Source organism: Seriola aureovittata, chromosome 2 (assembly GCF_021018895.1).
Source record: "Seriola aureovittata isolate HTS-2021-v1 ecotype China chromosome 2, ASM2101889v1, whole genome shotgun sequence".
In the NCBI taxonomy this organism is placed as follows: Eukaryota; Metazoa; Chordata; class Actinopteri; order Carangiformes; family Carangidae; genus Seriola; species Seriola aureovittata.
The window spans coordinates 4284395-4292986 of NC_079365.1; positions in this window are offsets into that span (position 1 = coordinate 4284395).

Sequence of the window (8592 nt, forward strand, 5' to 3'; positions counted from 1 at the left end):
ACAACAACTATCCTCCCATTTAGATTTGTTACTACAGAATTTTTTGCTTCCTGTATCGTCCTGATTTTGAGTGCAGTTATCAACACTATTATTTAAGCACCTAATGTGTGTGTCTTGTGGGTGTGGTGTTCATGTGTGCGATGGGGTGAATTGCATGGTGATTGGCTGATGGTGTACAGGTGTGCTTGGGCTGAAGGTGCTGCTGGTTCCAGCATATGGAACGGCTGGGTCAGTGTCCAGAGAGTTGTATAATGCAGAGCAGCAGCTGGTCCACGGGGCAGTGACCGACCGGCAACGAATCGGTGACCAGCAACTGACTCTTAACTCCGTCTTTGACCTTTTTTTTATGCCTCTGATTTTGGGGGTCAAAGGTCAAGGGCATGGTGACCTCACAAAATAAAGTTTTGGCCTTGTGAACGTGATATCTTTGTAACGCCTTGAAGGAACTTCTTCAAATTTGGCACAAATGTCCACTTTGGTGGCTAAAGGTCAAAGGTCAAGGTAACCTCACAAAACATGTGCTCCTCATGGGAATCCCTTCAAATTTGGTTCAAACATTCACTTGGATTCAAGGACAAACTGATTCAATTTTGGTGGTCGAAGGTCAAAGGTCAAGGTCACGTTGATCTCAGAAAACACTTTTTAGCCATTACTCAAGACTCAGTATCTCAGCAGTTATGACAAAATTTCACACAAATGGTTCGTATTTTATATGGCTGGATAAACAGCGATGTAATCTGAAACTAGCCTGAATGGCGGAGGCATATAACCATGAGACAGTAATTCTGGTTGCCTAGTTATTCACTTGTTTTAGTGGAAGTTGTCTAATAGAGTATTTTTTTTTTTGATCTGTTGTCTTGTGTCCATATTCATTTCACTTAGTTGGTCAAGTCTAAACTGGGAATTTTACACATTACCAAAGTAAATTAGCTTTATTGGCCAAGAATGAGTACACGTACAAGAAATTTGTGTTTCCACACAGTCCCAAGAACAATTCTCAGAAGATGGATAGAAAGAGAGCCTAAAACAAGGTAAAAGTTACTTTAAATACATGAATTAGGTGGTTATATATATCCATGTATACATGTCCATGCTTAGATTTATATCAGATAATGATGATTCTGATGTATATGTATGTGTAAAATATATCATTTACAATTTGCAGGTACAGTAAATGTTTTAGTTTTACAGGGTTATTGAACAGGGATTGTTTTCTGACATTATAAGACAGATTCAACTGTTCATCAGAGTGATGGTGTGTGGAAAGCTCCTGTCAGAGGAGAGGAGTCAGAGAGGAACAGGTTATGTCCAGGATGTGAAGGATCTGCAGTAATTTTCCTTCTTGCTTCCTGAAGCAAGACAAGACAAGACAACAGGAAGTCAGTTATTGTTGACTGCTGCTTATTCCAAACCGGACAGTGAAGGAGAAACAGAGAACAGACTCAGTGACTACAGTGTAGAGCTGGATCAGCAGCTCCTCAGTTCAGCTTTGGATAACTTCTACCTGCAAATTCACGCCTTCACTGACCAATAGTGAGCCGTCATGACTGTGCAATCGTTTGAGGGTACAGAGAGCCAGAGAGTCCAAAAAGGAGGAAGCTACTGTAAGTGTTATATTTAACATCCTCTGTACAAACTTTTGCACAAGAGCAATTTTCTGCAGGCAGCTGGAAGACAAGAGCTTTATTTTCCCTCTTGAATAATTTTTTTTTTATGAAGTGGTATGCAGTGGTTAACACCAGCGGGGAGTTATCAGAGCAGCAGTGAGAGCGGTAGCTATTGGCACTGAGCTGTACCGTAGTGTACTGTGGTACCTGAAACACAGAAATGGGTACTGATATAATAAGTGATGCTGACTTTGTCTTTGACTTTGAATTAGAAAATATATATTGCAGGTTAGTTATGCTGCAGATTCTAAAAAGCAAACATGTAAACAGACTGTTATAGAAATCTTTGTTATAGTAAAACTGGCTGGAGTTGGCTGGTATGACACTTACAAACACTCTGCTAAATGAGACTTTCTTCACAATAATGTGCCTTGTCTAATTTTCATATAAATTGCTAAGGAGCCTGACCTATATATAAAAAGATGATTGTTGCTTCATAATTAATTTTAAACTGACCTTTTTCAGCAATGAGATTCATTTAAAACTGTAATTTACTCAACATTTTATATTGTCCACAAACCAGTTTTGAAAACTTGAGTAAAAATCCAGATCTAAACAAAGGCAGTAATGATCGACAGAGTTTTGACAGGGGATGCCATGCGGCCATTTTAATGGAATAGGGCTGTTTATCTGTGGCTGCATGGTCAGCAGTGATGTGCTCCACTGCTCCAGTGTTGGGCAGGTCCTTGATGGAGGTCAACTGGCAGCCAGTCAGTCCATTAGCAGCACGAATTACACACTCCCGGCTTATAGGAACAGGAGTTGAAAAATCAATTCAAGCTGGGGTTGAGGATAAGTAAAGTGATGGATCTGTGAATTCACCACAGGCTGCTCAACATGGTGGCTGTTTTTTTTCTCTTGATTTCCCACATGGCTGCATCAAATGTATTCAGTAGTGTTCAGTTCCAGGCATTGAGTTGACGTAATGTGATGCAAAAATGGTTAAGTGGCAGTCACAACACAGTGTATTATTTAGACAATAGCTCTTCTATTAAAATTACTTACTATATTTTCAGAATCACAAAATCCAGTTTTAGTGGGAATCACAAACCATGGCTTCAGCATCAACATGAGGTAGGCTACATACACAGTCCAGTGATAAATGATCAGTATTTACCTTTTAAAGGTGTTGAAGTCTTGGAATTAGTTCTAAAATGAACTGGGATTAACATAAACTTTATTATGAATTATGTGCTCTCTTTGTGTAAAAAAGCAAAGAAAAGCAAACACCGAGAATGTTTAAACTCATCAGTATAACAAATGGCTTTTCTGTTAAAGTGTGTGTGTGTGTGTGTGTGTGTGTGTGTGTGTGTGTGTGTGTGTGTGTGTGTGTGTGTGTTCAGCTGGGCTTGGCTTGGCTTGGCTTACTGGATCCTGCTCCCACCAGTCTCCATACTCACCTGCTCCACATCATGTAATCAACTCTTCAACCAGCTGCGGTATACAAGGACTGGTTCAACTCACTGTTCTTTGCCAGATTGTTCCGGCACATTGGGTGATACTAACGCTACAATCAAGCTCTCATGTAGAATCTCTTTTTGCCCTGTGTATTTTTGGACTTATTAGTAACCCTGTTGTTTCCTGTGCTGTGTTTGGATTCCTGCCTGTTTGCCCTACCTCCGTCATTAATAGTAAGGCTGCCTACAGCCTCTTCCCCTCACTGACATCACAACTTTTTTGTTTAATCCATACAAAAGCACCATTTTGCAGGTGGTTATTTGCCGGACTATTTCTTGGGCGAGAGCAGTTGCCAGGCAACCTACAAAGACACAACTAAAAAGTATGAAAGCATCAAATAAAGGAATTCTCAGCCCATCCTTTTAAGTTCAGAACCAGTCCAGGAATCTGCAATAATTCAAGCAGTAAGATACTGGGAAATGAGATAATATAGAGAATTATAGAACTTATATTTTTTCCAGGATAAAACAGACACAATCATACAACACTGAAATCATGTTTTTGATCTAAAATAAAGCTGATTTCTGGCTTCTTGTTGTTATTAAAAAACATTTTTTTATCAATTGAGCAAGATATAACAATCTCAGACTAGTTTTAAAGGTCTGACACATTGCACACAGTAGTGCAGAAACTCAGTGATTGTGCTCCACTGTGTTGTTCCCTTAATATTCCCATAGCACTTCAGGATGTTCTTCTTCTAAAATGTAAAGCATTTACTTGTATAATACTGACCTGCAATAAAAGCCTTCACAGTTATGGTTGAAATGAATGTGATGCAGTAGTTGAGCCACTGGGTGGCAGCCAGGATACACCTGTCTGAGTGTGTGCTCAGACTGAGACCAGCTGCAGTGTTTCCTCCACTGATTTTAAAAGAACCTACGGCCCGTCTGCAGGCATGTCTGGAGTTCCTGTGAAGCAGTTCACTTTGAACATAGAAGTGTGGGAGGAAAACAGATCATGAGAACATGTTGGCACCTCACTGTCTGTCCGTCTCTGTTGAGAAGGGACGTTTTGAGTATTTTTTGACATATTGTGTCTTTCCAAAGCCAGTCAGTGCTTTTGAAGCAGATGCAACAGTCAGAAAAAGAAAATGGAGATGCAGATACTGCAGGTAGACTGGTCATCATGTAGACTGCATGTACATGTAGAAATGAAAGGAATGGTTCTGATCAAACATGGAAATAGGTGCAACTATTGCCTACCATTTGAATTTCAGCTGTGTTCAGGCAAATATTTGCACTGTGTTGAAGAAAGAACCCTCATTCATTTCTATGAGAGCACTGCAGCCATCACGGGGGGCTCTGGCTAAACAACGTGGGGTTGTTCAGCAAAATGTTGAACCTTGCTCAAGAATGTACATTCCAGGCAGATTATTGTTTAATGTGAAAGGGGTATTTCTACTGTATACTCTGCAGTTGTCATTACATAGGGTAACATTATTGTTGATTGCAAACATGCCTACCTGTGGTGTTGTGGTGTTTGTGTTCTGGCATGTGATAAGCCTTCAAAGTCCATTATCCACTGGCCTTCCTGGATCGTATTTCATTGTTTCAACCGTACTTGAAACAACAGCGTTTTCTCAGCACAATGCTGGTTTCAGTTTGAATGCCTGGTAAGACACAGCAGGGATGGTCCAATCTTTTTGGAGCCACACAATATGTTGGATTTGATTACTACCCCTACCAGGATAACATCCTTTATTTAAACATCCCATACTGTACAAAGTGAGATTTTCATGTCTTTTTTTGATTATAAAGCAGGTCTAGGTCTTATATTAATGCTGTGAAAGTATCAAAGCGTTCAGTCCACAGAGAAATGCACAAAGCCTGTAATCAGAAACTGAGCCTTAAAATGAGCTGTCAGGACTTCTGTAACTTTGTGATGTCACAACAAACCAGTCAACACTCTCAGTCATGCGACAAGCCCCGCCCACCTGGACCCACAATCCAACCTTGCAGGATTTGGTTTTTCTGAGTTTTTGACTGAGATCAACTATATCTTTATTCGATCACTCAGAAAACAGTCAGCCAATCAGAAGAGAGGCTCAGAGCCTCCTCTCTTAGGATTGGCTCACTGACCTGTTGTAACTAGAGCTTCAGAGAAAAAAAGTCTTAGAGAGGAGATGTAAAACTACATTGAGCTGGTTTTTGGTTCTTAAAACCACAAATATATCTTCTTATGGATCAACACTTCAAATAAAACACAGGAAAAGAGGAAAATATGGGACCTTTAAGTAGAAATACTGAAATGTAAAAATACTCCACTAAAAGTAAAGTCCCGCATTCTCAATGGCACTGATGTAAAAGTAAGTATTATCAGCAAAATGTAGGCAAGTATTAAAGGAAAAGTATTTATTACACAGAAAAATGACTAGTAATTAGTAACTAAAGCTGTAAGAAAAATGTAAAAACAACATTATTTCCCTCTAAAATGTAGTGGAGTAGAAGTATATACATAAAGAAGAGTATTAGTTACGTTCCACCACTGACCCTCAGCTCCTCCTAAATCCCACCATCACACTAGTTATAAAGTGATTGTAGGTTTGAACATGTATTATAAAATGTGGTCACACAGTATGAGCACACCAACAATTATCTACAAATACCTTTTCAAAAAATCTGACATTCTACAATATCTGTGCATTCAACTATGGGATGGCTAAGGTGTGGAAAAAAAGGTTATTAGAATTTTACTGTGGTTAAGATATGGTTAGGCTTAGGCACTAGGCACCTTGCATAGGGAAAGATCATTATTACCATTGATACAAAGGCAAATGTGTACTCCACTCACCTGCATGAAAGTCAAATGATAAAACCCTTCAACCACCAGATGCCCACACACAAAGGAGACAGTATCTCCTGCACTGGCACTAAATGTTGTTACTGGATGTAAATCCTGAGGGGCAAAATTATCCAATATGGATGTTATCTACAGATAATTGGCTGCACAAAAGACTTGACATGTTTACTTTGCTTTGGAGGCCCTTGGTGGCCCCAAGCAGCCTCTTAGTTCACTGAAGCCTCGGGCCAGCTCTGACACAGCAATAAAGGATCTGAGAGACGGTGGCACTGATGGAAGCCAAATGTCAGCAGCCTTTTTGATTCAATCATACACTCTAGCGGGTTTATGTTTGGTATCTTTTCCATGCAGGACAGTATTAGATGATATTATGATGCGATAGGAGAAAACAGGGAGTATTTTTTTTTTCCTGATAACAGATCACTTTGTTCCTTTTGTATTTCCTTTATACAAAAGATAGTGAAACATAATGTCAACAAAGTCCACACAGCAAAGGTTAACTAAGCTTGCTCACTCTGTGCTTAATTTATAAGTGTAGATAAAGGGGAAAAGAGCTTCTGTTGCTGTCTCAGTTATGTTGAGATCATGCCTCCTTCATTCAGGATGCCAGTCCAAGTGCTCTGTGGATTTGTGAGGAGCAAAGCAACTGGAGAGCAGGTAAATGCCTTATTAAATATTCCATGAAGAACATCAAATACTGACTCTTTTCTGCGGTGTACATGAGGGAATCGGTTTCTTCAAAATTCCTCACATCCTTCTCTGACCCCTCAATCTTCCCCTCACATCTTCTTCTTCAGCTATATCTAAGACAAACAACAAAGAAATATACTGTACTTCCTTCTTACCTCTGCCCTCTGCTTCTGTTATGGTCTCAGGTCCAATGTTGAAATAGACAAAATCTGGTCATGGATTTCTGGTGAATATATTTTCTACCATGACAGTAGTGAAAAAAACATAAGTCACCGTGAATCACTCCAGATTGTGTCAGCTGGCTAACTCACTCTGGCTAAGTGAGAGGTAAGCTGGCTGACCCATTATCAGCTGAAGTCTTCAAATGGCAGTTTTCCTGTCTGGCGTTCAGCCATTCTGTCCTCTGACATTGTGCAGCACAGCACACACAGAAATATACTCAGATCATCTCCAAGACCTATATTGACCTTGATTTCTATCCAGTTTACAGTGAAAAGCTATTTTTTGCCTGTGTCTCAGGTTCACCACACAAATCTTGCCAGTTGCTAACCACGTCCAACCTCGTCCTCATCTGCCAGTCCTGTTTGGTATCACCGCCTGACAAACATTCTGCCTTTCCCTGCTCTCCAATGTACCTGGTGTCCGAACCCCTGCCTGCCAGTTCTGCTACGTGTTTGGAGCCCAGTCTCAGTCAAACTCACTCACAAGCCAGCTCTAAGACTTTTTGCAAGTTTTACAATAAATACTTTAAAACTGCCTGTCAGTCTGTGTTCTGCCGGGGCCAGAGGCATATTCTTTTCAGGTTGTCTGTCTGTTCATCCATCCCATTCTCATGAAAGCAATATCTCAGTAACACCTTGATGGACATTTGACACAAACATTCACTTGGACTCAAGGAGGACCTGATAAGATTTTGGTAGTCAAACACCAAAGGTCAAGGTCACTGTGACCTTAAAAACACTTTTTAGCCATAACTCAAGACTTCACACAGCAATTATGACAAAATTTCACACAAATGGTTCATTTTCTATATGACTCTAGATAAACAGGGATGTATCTGAGTGGTGGAGGCCTACAACCGTGAGGTGGTAATTCTAGTAGTAAAAGGAACCAAACAGATAGTTTTCTAAACCGGCTTCAAACTTACATACTGGAAGATCATTTTATGTTGCGCTCTAAGATCATGTGTCTGAATAACGTGACTTATCTCTTGGTGTAGCTCAAGGAAGCTGTCTGGGTCCCCTGCTTTTTTCATCATTTACATCATCAGTCAATATAATCTTAATTTCCACAGCTATGCAAATGATACCCAACTATACACCACTGAGCCATCAGACCCAGACAGCCTTCATTCCATGACCACGTGTTTCGCCTCCATCAATCACTGAATGAGCAACAGCTTTTTAAAACTGAATTAGGATAAAAATAGAGATACTTTTACCAAAATCAAAAGGAAACACCCTTTTAGTATAAGCTTGGGAGCCTGGCTTGCCAAAAAAAAAAGTTAAAAGGGTAGGTGACAAGTTTTCAACACCATGTTAGCAGACTGACCCAGACAACTTTCAGTATGGCCATTTTCTTAACACAACAGGATGCTGAAAAATGAGTTAATGCTTTTACTGCAATGCACGTTTTACTTGTCTCCAAAAAGAATCTATAAAGAAACTGGAACGCATACAGACAGAATTCTGCAGCTAGACTTTTAAGTAAGGCCATGAAGAGAGAGCCGAACTACACTGGCTCCCTGTTTCTTTTACAATCGATTTTAAGGTCCTATAAAGCTGTAAATGGCATAACACCTTTATACTGTACTTTTTAATTTCCCATCAACTCCAAAAAGCTGATATCCTCGAAAGCTGGTCTTTCAATGGTACCCAAAGCATTCAACAAACAAAGCAGGGAAACAGTTTTTATGAATTATGCACCAAAACTGTGGATTGCCCTGTGTATGTACTGTATATGAAACAGGCAACATAAA